Source organism: Balaenoptera borealis (genome assembly GCF_965194805.1).
Source record: "Balaenoptera borealis genome assembly, chromosome: 2".
Taxonomy (NCBI): domain Eukaryota; kingdom Metazoa; phylum Chordata; class Mammalia; order Artiodactyla; family Balaenopteridae; genus Balaenoptera; species Balaenoptera borealis.
The window spans coordinates 95,049,441-95,061,844 of NC_138867.1; the positions used below are offsets into that span (position 1 = coordinate 95,049,441).

The 12,404-nt window shown below is 36.2% G+C and overlaps 1 protein-coding gene across 1 annotated transcript in view; it reads left to right on the top strand.

Moving 5' to 3' along the window:
* The first annotated feature begins 2,961 nt into the window (after positions 1-2,961).
* Positions 2,962-12,404, top strand: part of KCNN2 (potassium calcium-activated channel subfamily N member 2) — a 333,031-nt gene continuing 323,588 nt past the window's right edge. Inside the window, exon 1 of the mRNA XM_082376209.1 lies at positions 2,962-7,228. The gene's annotated coding sequence lies outside the window, so the exon portion shown is untranslated. The remainder of the gene's footprint in view (positions 7,229-12,404) is intronic.

Below are 12,404 nucleotides of genomic sequence, written 5' to 3' on the forward strand. Positions count from 1 at the left end.
TTAGCCAGAGACATCAGGAGAAAAAGGGAGAACACTCAAATCAATAGAGTTAGAAATGAAAAAGGAGAAGTAACAACTGACACTGAAGAAATACAAAGGATCATGAAGAGATTACTACGAGCAACTATATGCCAATAAAATGGACGACCTGGAAGAAATGGACAAATTCTTAGAAAAGCACAACCTTCTGAGACTGAACCAGGAAGAAATAGAAAATATAAACAGACCAACCACAAGCACTAAAATTGAGACTGTGAAGAAAAATCTTCCAACAAACAAAAGCTCAGGACCAGATGGCTTCACAGGCGAATTCTATCAAACATTTAGAGAAGAGCTAACACCTATCCTTCTCAAAATCTTCCAAAATATAACAGAGGGAGGAACACTCCCAAACTCATTCTTTGAGGCCACCATCACCCTGGTTCCAAACCCAGACAAAGATGTCACAAAGAAAGAAAACTACAGGCCAATATCACTGATGAACATAGATGCAAAAATCCTCAACAAAATACTAGCAAACAGAATGCAGCAGCACATTAAAAGGGTCATATACCATGATTAAGTGAGGTTTATCCCAGAAATGCAAGGATTCTTCAATATACGAAAATGAATCAATGTGATACACCATATTAACAAATTGAAAGATAAAAACCACATGATCATCTCAATAGATGCAGAAAAAGCTTTTGACAGGATTCAACACCCATTTATGATGAAAACCCTTCAGAAAGAAGGCATAGAGGGAACTTAGCTCAACATAATAAGGCCATATATGACAAACCCACAGTCAACATCGTTCTCAATGGTGAAAAACTGAAACCATTCCACAGAGATCAGGAACAAGATAAGGTTGCCCACTCTCACCACTATTATTCAACGAAGTTTTGGAAGTTTTATCCACAGCAATCAGAGAAGAAAAAGAAATAAAAGGAATCCAAATCAGAAAAGAAGAAGTAAAACTGTCCCTGTTGGCAGATGACATGATACTGTATATAGAGAATCCTAAAGATGCTACCAGAAAACTCCTAGAGCTAATCAATGAATTTGGTAAAGTAGCAGGATACAAAATTAATGCACAGTGATGCATTACACTAATGATGAAAAATCTGAAAGAGAAATTAAGGAAACACTCCCATTTACCATTGCAACAAAAAGAGTAAAATACCTAGGACTAAACTTACCTAAGGAGACAAAAGACCTCTATGCAGATAACTGTAAGACACTGATGAAACAAAATAAAGATGATACAAACAAATGGAGAGATATACCATGTTCTTGGATTGGAAGAATCAACATTGTGAAAATGATTATACTACTGAAAGCAATCTACAGATTCAAAGCAACCCCTATCAAACTACTGCTGGCATTTTTCACAGAATTAGAACAAAAAATCTCAGAAGTTGTATGGAAAAACAAAAGACCTCAAATAGCCAAAACACTCTTGAAAAGCAGAGCTGGGGGAATCAGGATCCCAGAGTTAGACTATACTACAAAGCTACATAATTAAGACAGTATGGTACTGGCACAAAAACATAAATACAGATCAATGGAACAGGATAGAAAACCCAGAGATAAACCCATGCACATATGGTCACCCTATTTTTGATAAAGGAGGCAAGAATATACAATAGAGAAAAGACAGCCTCTTCTTAAGTGGTGCTGGGAAAACTGGACAGCTACATGTAAAAGAACGAAATTAGTACACTCCCTGACACCATACACAAAAAGAAGCTCAAAATCGATTAAAGACCTAAATGTAAGGCCAGACACTATAAAATTCTTAGAGGAAACCATAGGCAGGACACGCTATGACATAAATCACTGCAAGATCCTTTTTGACCCACCTCCTACAGAAATGGAAATAAAAACAAAAATAAGCAAATGGGACCTAATGAAACTTAAAACCTTTTGCACAGCAAAGGAAACCATAAACAAGACGAAAAGACAACCCTCAGAATGGGAGAATATATTTGCAAATGAAGCTCCTGACAAAGTATTAATCTCTGAAATTTACAAGCCACACATGGAGCTCAATATCAAATAAGCAAACAACCCAATCCAAAAATGGGCAGAAGACCTAAATAGACATTTCTCCAATGAAGATATACAGATTGCCAACAAACACATGAAAGGATGCTTAACATCACTAATCATTAGAGAAATGCAAATCAAAACTACAATGAAGTATCACCTCGCACCGGTCAGAATGGCCATCATCAAAAATCTACAAACAATAAATGCTGGAGAGGGTGTGGAGAAAAGGGAACCCTCCTGCACTGTTGGTGGCAATGTAAATTGGTACAGCCACTATGGAGAATGGTATGGAGGTTCCTTAGGAAACTAAAAACAGAACTACCATATGACCCAGCCATTCCACTACTGGGAACATACCCTGAGAAAACCATAATTCAAAAAGAGTCATGTACCACAATGTTCATTGCAGCACTCTTTACAATAGCTAAGACATGGAAGCAACCTAAGTGTCCATTGACAGATGAATGGATAAAGAAGATGTGGCTTATATATACAATGGAATATTACTCAGCCATAAAAAGAAAACAAATTGAGTTATTTGTAGTGAGATGGATGGACCTAGAGTCTGTCATACAGAGTGAAGTAAGTCAGAAAGAGAAAAACAAATACTGTATGCTAACACATATATATGGAATCTAAAAGAAATAAAAAGGTTCTGAAGAGCCTAGGGGTAGGACAGGAATAAAGATGCAGACTTAGAGAAAGGACTTGAGGACACAGAGAGGGGGAAGGGTGAGATGGGACGAAGTGAGAGAGTGTCATTTACATATATACACTACCAAATGTAAAATAGATAGCTAGTGGGACACAGCCGCATAGCATAGGGAGATCAGCTTGATGCTTTGTGACCACCTAGAGTGGTGGGATAGGGAGGGTGGGAGGGAGAGGCAAGAGGGAGGAGATATGGGAATATATGTATACGTATAGTTGATTCACTTTGTTATACAACAACAACTAACACAACAATGTAAAGCAATTATAGTCCAATGAAGAAGTTAACAATAAATAAATAAATTAATTAATAAAAGAGACTGAAGCAGAAAAAAGATCTACCACTAACATCATATTTAATGCTGTGATCCTTGCAGTTTTCCCACTAAGATCAGGAACAAGGCAAGGATGTTACCTTTCACAACTACTTTTCAACAACACACTTAAAGTCCAAACTAATGCATTAAGAAAAGTAATTAATAGTTATTCCTAGATTGGTAGGGAAGAAATAAGTCTGTTCACAGATGACATGATTTTCTATGTTGAAAATTCAAAAGAATTGCCAAAAAGTTTCTGGAACTAATAAGCAAGTATAGCAAAGTTGCAGGAAACCAGGTTAATATACCAAAGTAAATTGCTTTTCTATATCCCAGCAGTGAACAAGTGGAATTTGAAATTAAAAACAAAATACCATATACATTAACATCCCCCAAAAGTAAATACCTAGGAAGAAATCTAATAAAATATGTATAATATCTGTAAGAAGAAAACTACAAAACTCTGATAAAAGAAATCAAAGAATAAATGTAGAGAGAGTCAATGTTTATGGATAGGAAAACTCAATATTGTGAAGATGTCAGTTCTTCCTACCTTGATCTATGGATTCAATGCAATTCTTTTTTTATTTTAATTTATATTTTTGGCTGCTTTGGGTCTTCGTTGCTTCGCACGGGCTTTCTCTAGTTGCGGCAAGCAGGAGCTACTCTTCGTTGTGGTATGTGGGCTTCTCATTGCGGTGGCTTCTCTTGTTGCAGGGCACGTGCTCTAGGTGCATCGGCTTCAGTAGTTGTGGCACATGGGCTCAGTAGCTGTGGCACACGGGCTTAATTGCTCCGTGGCATGTGGGATCTTCCTGGACCAGAGCTCGAACGCGTGTCCCTTGCACTGGCAGGCGGATTCTTAACCACTGAGCCACCAGGGAAGTCCCTCAATGCAATTCTAATCAAATCCCAGCAAGTTATTTTGTGGATATTGACAAACTGACTCTAAAGTTTATATGGTATGGTAAAAGACCCAGCATAGCCAACACAATATCGAAGGAAAAGAACAAAGTTGGAAGACTAACATTACCTGGTTTCAAGAATTCCTATAAGATACAGTGATTGAGAAAGTGTGCTATTGGTGAAAGAATGGACAAATAGATCAGTTGAACATAATAGAAAGCCCAGAAATAGCCCCCACATAAATACAGTCAACTGATCTTTTACAAAAGAGCAAAGGTAATATAATGGAGAAAAGATAGTCTTTTCAACAAATTGTACTGGAACAACTGGACCATCCACATGCAAAAAAAAAAAAAAATCCTTACATCCATCACAAAATTAACTCAAAATGGATCATATACCTAAATGTAAAATGCAAATCTACAAAAATCCTAGAGATAACATAGGAGAAAATCTAGATGACCCTGAGTTTTAGGTATAACAGCAAAAGATGATCCTTAAAATAAGAATTGATAAATTGGATGTCATTGAAATTAAACTTTTTTCTTCTCTGTGAAAGGCACTGTGAAGAGAATGAAAAGATAAACCACAGACTGGGAGAAAATATATGCAAAAGACATGTCTGATAAACAACTGTTATCCAAAATATACAAAGTATCCTTAAAACTCAACAATAAGAGCCACCAACCTGATTTTAAAATAGGCCAAAAACTTTGATACCTCATCAAAGAAGGTATACAGATGACAAATAAGCATGTGAAAAGATATTCAACATCATATGTCATTAGGGAAATGCAAATTAAAGCAATAAGATACCATTTCATACCTGTTAAAATGGCCAAAATCCAGAACCACTGACAACATCTAAAGCTGAAGAGGACAGAGAACAGTAGGAATTCTCATACGCTGCCTGAGGGAATGCAAAATAGTGCGGCCACTTTGGAATACAGTTTGCTGGTTTCTTACAGAAAACCAAATATACTCTTACCATGTGATTTGGCAATTACATTCCTTGGTATTTACCCAAAGGAGTTGAAAACATGTCCACACAATATCCTGCACACAGGTGTTCATAGCAGTTTTATAATTGCCAAAACTTTGAAGCAATCTAGATGTCCTTCCAAAGTGAATGGACAAATAAACTATGGTGCATACAATGGAATATTATTTAGTGCTGCAGAAAATTAGCTATCAAGCCATGAAAAAAAAGGAGGAACCTTAAAGGCATATTATTGAATGAAATAAGCAAGTCTGAAAAGGCTACATAATGTAGGATTTCAGCTATATGACATCTTGGAAAAGGCAAAACTATGGAGACAGGGAAAAGAGTGGTCTTTGCCAGGGGATAGTGGGGAGGGAGGGATAAATAGATGGAGCACAGACAATTTTTAGGGCAGTAAAACTACTCTGTATGATCCTATGATAGTGAATACATATCATTATACATTTGTCCAAACTCAGAGAATGTACAACACCAAGAATGAACCCTAGTGTAAACTATGGATATTAGCTAATAATGATGTGTCAATGTAGGTTCATCAAATGTGACAAAAGTACCACTCCGGTGGGGATGTTGATAATGAGGGAGGCTATGCATGTGCTGGGGCAGGGAATTTATGGAAAATCTCTGTACCTTCCACTCAGTTTTGCTGTGAACCTAAACTCTAAAAAATTAAGTCTCTTTTTAAAAAAATCAGGGAACAAAGTCGTTGGGATAGTATTCAAAGAAAGACTATGGCAGGGGTCAGCAAACATTTTCTGTAAAGGGCCAAGTATGGTCTTTATTGCACATTATTCTTTGTTTTTTGACAATTCCCTAAAAATGTAAAAACAATCGCCAGCTGATTGCCTTAAAAATCAGGTGGCAGTTTGGATTAGGTCATAGCTTGCTGGTCTCTGAACTGTGTAATTAGAAACATAGGTCTTTCAGAAAAAGTTCTGAATGCTAACTTTGCAAATAGATAAAATATTTTTGAGTACCTCCTGGTTTAACAAATAATACATTAGAAATGTACATTCTAATTAAAATGGTATTGTTAAGTGATGCATTGTCCACCTTCCTGAACACCCCCAACATAGCAATGCTAGACAAAATATTTAAAATATATATTTAAAGTATCTAGATGCTACATCACTATGACAGTGAGCAAAAGGAGAGAGGAGTCTTACCCAAGAAGAGGAAAACAAAACTTCATGAAAGATGGCTGATAAACTCAGTAAGCAAGTGAATTGTCATTCAAAGAAATACAATTACTAAGGCAGTCTTCCAAAACAGATTTTAAAAACAAGTATCTTTGAAATCCTAAAAGGGATACAGGAATAAGTAATATTTACAAAATAAGATAAAGGAATCATGAAATACAGACAGATGTGACTCAAGAATAGGGAAAACTAAAAAGAACCAATTAGAGATTCTGGAATTGAAAATTATTGTCATGTTTTAATTAATAGGTGAACATTACTAAAGAGATAATAAATTGGAAGACCTAGAACAAAACACTGAAATTTTGGGAAAAAAGTGAAAATAAAATTAAAGACCCAGATCAGAAAATAGATTGAGAAATTCTAACCTATACCTAATACATGTTCCAAAAATAAGAAATATAGCCATGGGAAAGAGGCTAGTTTTGAAGAAATGAGAGAGTGTCTTCTGAGTTGAAGAAAGACATAGATCCTCAAATAGACAGTGACCTAAGTGGTAAATATGAGAAATAAAAATTCAGTCCTATATACACTATAGTGATACCACCACCCTGTACGACACTTTTGCATGAAATAGAAAGCAGTACCTTCTGGCAGGTGCTGTCCATTAATTTTGTGATTTGGGTGAGTAGCTCATGGCCTAGTTTTTGCCTCCACTTGCTCCCTTAGCCACATTCCTCTGTGCAGGGCAAGAATTATAGAACTGTACATGGTATGACAGTAGGTGAAAAATAGAAGAATCTAATTAAAAGTTGTTTTATAGATTTCCTACAAAGTAGCAACACTTATGCTGACTGTAGTGTTTTTCTCCATATGTGTGTGATAATGCATGGTAGAAGGCAATAGAATAAACTCTTTAAATGCGGAGGAAAAAGGATTCTCACCCTGAGGCACTATACAGCACTAAATTATCCTTCAAGAGTAAGGATGAAATAGTTTTGGACAAAATCTAATAGAATTTACCTCTTACAGATTCTTGCTGAGAGAACTACAAAAGGATGGATTCCAGCAAGAGAAAAAGTGAATCTAAGGAATGGAGTGGGATATAAGTAATAGCGGTGAGTACAAAATAGTAGTAAAATGTGTGCATTTAATTCTAATGTAACACACAGTGATTTTATAGAAAAATGAATGTTAAACTTAGGTCAGCTGAATTTACTTCAGTTGGACACTACTCTCTGCCTATGGTTTCAACGATTTTCAATATAGTGACTCGCTCATTTTCAACAATTAAGTGTCCATTTCTCCTGCTAGCTGACTATCACTACACTAAGAAAAGGTAAACAGTTGATATTTCAATAATATGAGGGAAAAAAACAAAGTATTTTTCTCTGTAACCCCTGAGTAAGCTCACCTAGTGCTTATAAAAGTGCCTATCATGTAAAAGGTACTCAAAAATATTGATTGAATGAATAAATGTATTCTCCCTTATATTTTAAGAATAGTTTCCATCACTTAGTAAGATTAGTTATTGGCACAGAGATTCATATCCTTGGTTTGTTTTTCAACACTGATAAAAATCACTGTGATTTAAAACATGTTACAAAGTCTACATTTTTACGAACTTATGGCAAGCTTCAAAGAATAATTTTGGGGGAGACGGTTTTCTGGGTGTTCTCTTTTAGGTCTTGAATAGATTAATCTTAGGTTAAAAATATAGTTGTTTTTTTAAATTTAATTTGTTTATTTTATACAACAAGTTCTTATTAGTTATCTATTTTATACATGTTAGTATATGTATGTCAATCCCAATCTCCCAATTCATCTCACCACCACCACCCCATTTGAGCAACAAAGAAGACTCGTTCTTGGTTGGAAAGGAGATATGTGTTTTTAAAGTTCTTCATGAAGTATTCTTTCATAATATGTCACACAGTTATTTTTATATGGAACAGGCAGACAAGCTTCTCACCCTCATCCCAGAAGCAATTTCTGAGTCCAGGCTGCGTTGCTGCCCTAGTATTCATTTAGGGCAATCTCAAAGATGGCCTGGCAGCTCCAGCCTGGTGGTAAAATCATCATCTTGGCAGAGTACTGGTCATTTCCTTACACTCTTGCTCCATACCCAGCTTGCCAGCCAGTAGTTGGGTACCTTTAAGGTACCAGCACTAATAGTCAAGGTTCCTCACCTAATTTTCTGATTACCTTAGAAAGAAATGGCTTTTGTCCATACTCTCATGGCCACCAAGCTATGTGAGACATTTATGTTAAAAGCCAGACTTTTCATGAAGCAGGTGGTTCAAGTCCCAAAATGTGCATGTTTTGGTATTTCTTGGTGAGTCAGCTATGAAAAAGTCCGGGTCTTGTATATGTTGTGTTGCTGTTTCATCTGGAGTTTTTGATTCTTAAAACTGGTGATGTGGCTACCTGCTGAGGTTGAGCTGCCACAGAGAGTATGTATTTGGACTCAACTGTTTAACCACTTAGGGCGTCAGGATGAAAGCCACAGCTCATAATCCACGTTGAAGTCTCTTCTGCTTTCATGCCTTCCGTCCTTCTGACTACTAACAACTAGCTAGCATCCATGGATTTTTACAAAACTAAAACATAAACCTAATAAATATCTAATCAGTTTTTGCTCTCTTTTGCTCCCTATTTAAAAGAAAATGTATAATTTAGATCAAGAGTTAAAGAAATATAAATATAATTCAACTGATAGCATCCATTTGATATTAACACTTTCCCAGTCTTGGATAGAAAATTACCCTGATTTATTGGAATAAAAAGGTTTCCAAAGACATATAGTGAGGAGTTTGGTGCTTTGGGGTTTCAGAAAAACTTGTTTAGAGAAAAATTTTATGGAAATGCTTTTATTTACCCTTTCAAACTCATTTCTTTGAAATTATTAGAGAGAGGGGACCATGTCCATTTTCCTTTAACTGTATTTTTCAATGTTTCAATAAGCATATAGTATATATTTTTCACATGTAATAAAATTAATGGTTATTTTGACAGTAAGACAGAAGGCTCACTGAGCATCTGAAAACAGCCATGATAGGTAGGGAAGTATATTATTCAGAGTCCACGTAGTTGGTAGAAACCAGAGTAATTTTAACAAGAGAATTTAATATAAAGAATGGTCATCCAGGAATTAGACATCTGATAAAGGGAACACTAAGGTTTCACAGACCGTCCCTAGAACTGAGAAAATTAAGGGAAGAGATTAGGATTCTCAAAAATTTAGAATCTTGGCTGAGGGACTCACAGAGCTTGGGCTCAGACTTCTGAGGAGAGGGTGTGGCTGAGCCGAGTTAGTGCCTCAGGAATGCCACAGAGATGCTGCACGGGACTGGGAACCAGACTTTTAAGGAGTGGGTACCAACCGGCTGCAGATGGGGCCAGTGAGAAGCCAGAGTGATGTTGGCTCTGCCAGTGTTGGAAAAAATGCAACTGGAATCAGCTGCACTTACTGGAATAACCAGCCACTGCCAGGTGTATCTTTGTTGGATGGTGATGAGCGTAACAGGAATCAAAACAGGAAGAGGAAATAACCTAGAAGGACAGTATCCTTTTTCTCTTCTGTTGTCTACTCTCTCTCTAGTGCCCCCTATTGTCAGAGCCTAATGGCGATCCCGCTAGCCAAAGAGAAATGGTTTGCAGAGTCCCAGCCCCGGAATCACAAAAAGTGAAGAATAGAAGAGTGGATTTGAAGCTAAGAGATGATAGTTTACTAATGAGCACAGGAGAAAATAAAATAAAACTGACTTGTCTTGCTTGCCATCTATATGATTATTTCATGAAAAATAAGTTTAATACTTTTAGCCTTCATATTTTAGGGAAAAATAATCATTTTTGAGAAAGTATTTTTCTTGCTCAATTAACTTAATGGAGTCTGCAAAGAAATTACTTGGATAAAGATGGTTGGCTCAACATATGCATGTGCTTTCCCACATTTCTTAAAATAGCTGAAGAGGTATTTTTAAAAATAATCTTAATTATGTTAAAAAATAATAATTCACGACAGAAAGAAAGCAGAGGGGGAAAAAAGAAAGCTGATGAATTTGAAAAGGCACATCAACAAAGAAAGCAGGATAATGTCACTGCAGATGTGGAAGTGTTTCTCAGGGAGCTGCAACCTAAAAATCAATGAATATGAGAAGCAGATAAGGTTTCTGGGACATTGGGATGAGTAATAGGGTAATTTCTTTATGAGGAGGAAAACCAGTCAGTCCCCTCCTTTTATCTCCAAAGGTGCTGAGCAGTGGGCAAAAGGAGTTTGCTGTCAAGATAAAGTGATGTGTGTAGGCTGTGAGGCCAGAGAGGGAGTCCCTTGCATGGCTAGTGACCCCTGGAAGGGGCATAGAGTCAGAGAGTAGAAGACCAGCTACAAACTCACCTACAAAACATGCCCTGCCCTTTTCCCACAAACACCTGAGGTAACTATCTAAGAAAGGAACAGGTCAAACAGTGACTCTGGAGTACAAAGATGAACAGACAGCCAAGAATTGCATGAGGAAATCTGTCACTATGGAAGAGTCACCAAATTCACCAAATAGATGACTTTACACCTGAAAATTTAGTTATTTGAATAAACAAAAGTTAAACTATAATCGTTATTAAAGAGATGGTATAACGTCTATTTTTTAATTTCAACATTTACTATAGGTATTCCAAAATATGAACAAAGTATAAGCATATGTATATTGACTCATCCATTCCAGGAAGAATTGTAAAAAGGCTTTGGGTTACAAGCAGATACACCTGCGTTTGAACTCTGACTGCCCATTAATATATGTGTGATATTAAAATCTTGAAAATGACAGTCTGTTATAACATCTATTTGTAAAAAGCCATTATCAGAAGAAAAATGATTATCTTGGTAATCATAAATCATTGGTAATTTTAAAATAATCTTAATTGTTTTGTAAAACAGTAATTCATGACAGAAAGCAGATGGGGGAAAAAGGAAGCAGATGAATTTTATTCATACAGAACAACATGAATCAACAACAGTATCTATACCAGTATAAATATCTTGGTAGAAATTTTAAGATCTCATTAGTTAGCTTAAAGGCAGAATAGACACAGCTAAAGAATGAATTAATATTGGGGTGCTTGTATCATTACATAAATTAGAGTTTTCTTTTTTTCCAGATATATGCCCAGGAATGGGATTACAGGATCATATAGTAACTCTGTTTTTAGTTTTTTTTCCTCCATTTAAGAAACCTCCATAACTGTTCTCCATGGTGGCTGTAGCAATTTACATTCCCATCAACAGTGTAGGAGGGTTCCCTTTTCTCCACACCCTCTCCAGCATTTATTATTTGTAGACTTTTTGATTATAACCATTCTGACTAGTGCGAGGTGATACCTCATTGAGGTTTTGATTTGCATTTCTCTAATAATGAGGGCTGTTGAGCATCTTTTCATGTGGCTGTTGGCCATCTGTATATCTTCTTTGGAGAAATGTCTATTCAGGTCTTCTGCCCATTTTTTGATCGAGTTGTTTGTTTTTTTGATATTGAGTTGTAAGAGCTGTTTGTATATTTTGGATATTGACCCCTTGTTGGTTGCAACTTTTGCAAATATTTTCTTCCATTCCACAGGTTATTTTTTCATTTTGCTGATGGTTTCCTTTGCTGTGCAAAAGATTTTAAGTTGATTAGGTCCTGTTCGTTTATTTTTTATTTTATTTCTTTTACCTTGGGAGATAGATCTAAGAAGATATTGCTATAATTTATGTCCAAGAATGTTTTGCCTATGTTCTTTTCTAGGAGTTTTATGGTGTCACATCTTATATTTAGACCATTTCGAGTTTATTTTTGTATATAGTGTGAGGGAGTGTCCCAGTTTCATTGATTTATGTGTAGCTGTCAAGCTTTCCCAACACCACTTGTTGAAGAGACTGTCTTTTCTCCGTTGTATAGTCTTGCCTCCTTTGTCATAGATTAATTGAATGTAGGTATGTGGGTTTATTTCTGGGCCCTCTATTCTGTTCCATTGATCTATATGTCTGCTTTTGTGCCAGCACCATGCTGTTTTGATTCCTGTAGCTTTGTAGTATTGTCTGAAGTCTGGAAGGGTCATGCCTCCAGCTTTGTTCTTTTCCCTCAGGATTGCTTTTCCAATTCTTGGTCTTTGGTGGTTGCATATAAATGCTAGGATAATTTGTTCTAGTTCTGTGAAAAATGTCATGGGTAATTTGATAATGATTGCATTAAATATGTAGATTGCTTTGGTAGTATGGCCATTTTAACAATATTAATTCTTCCAGTCTAAGAGCATGGGATA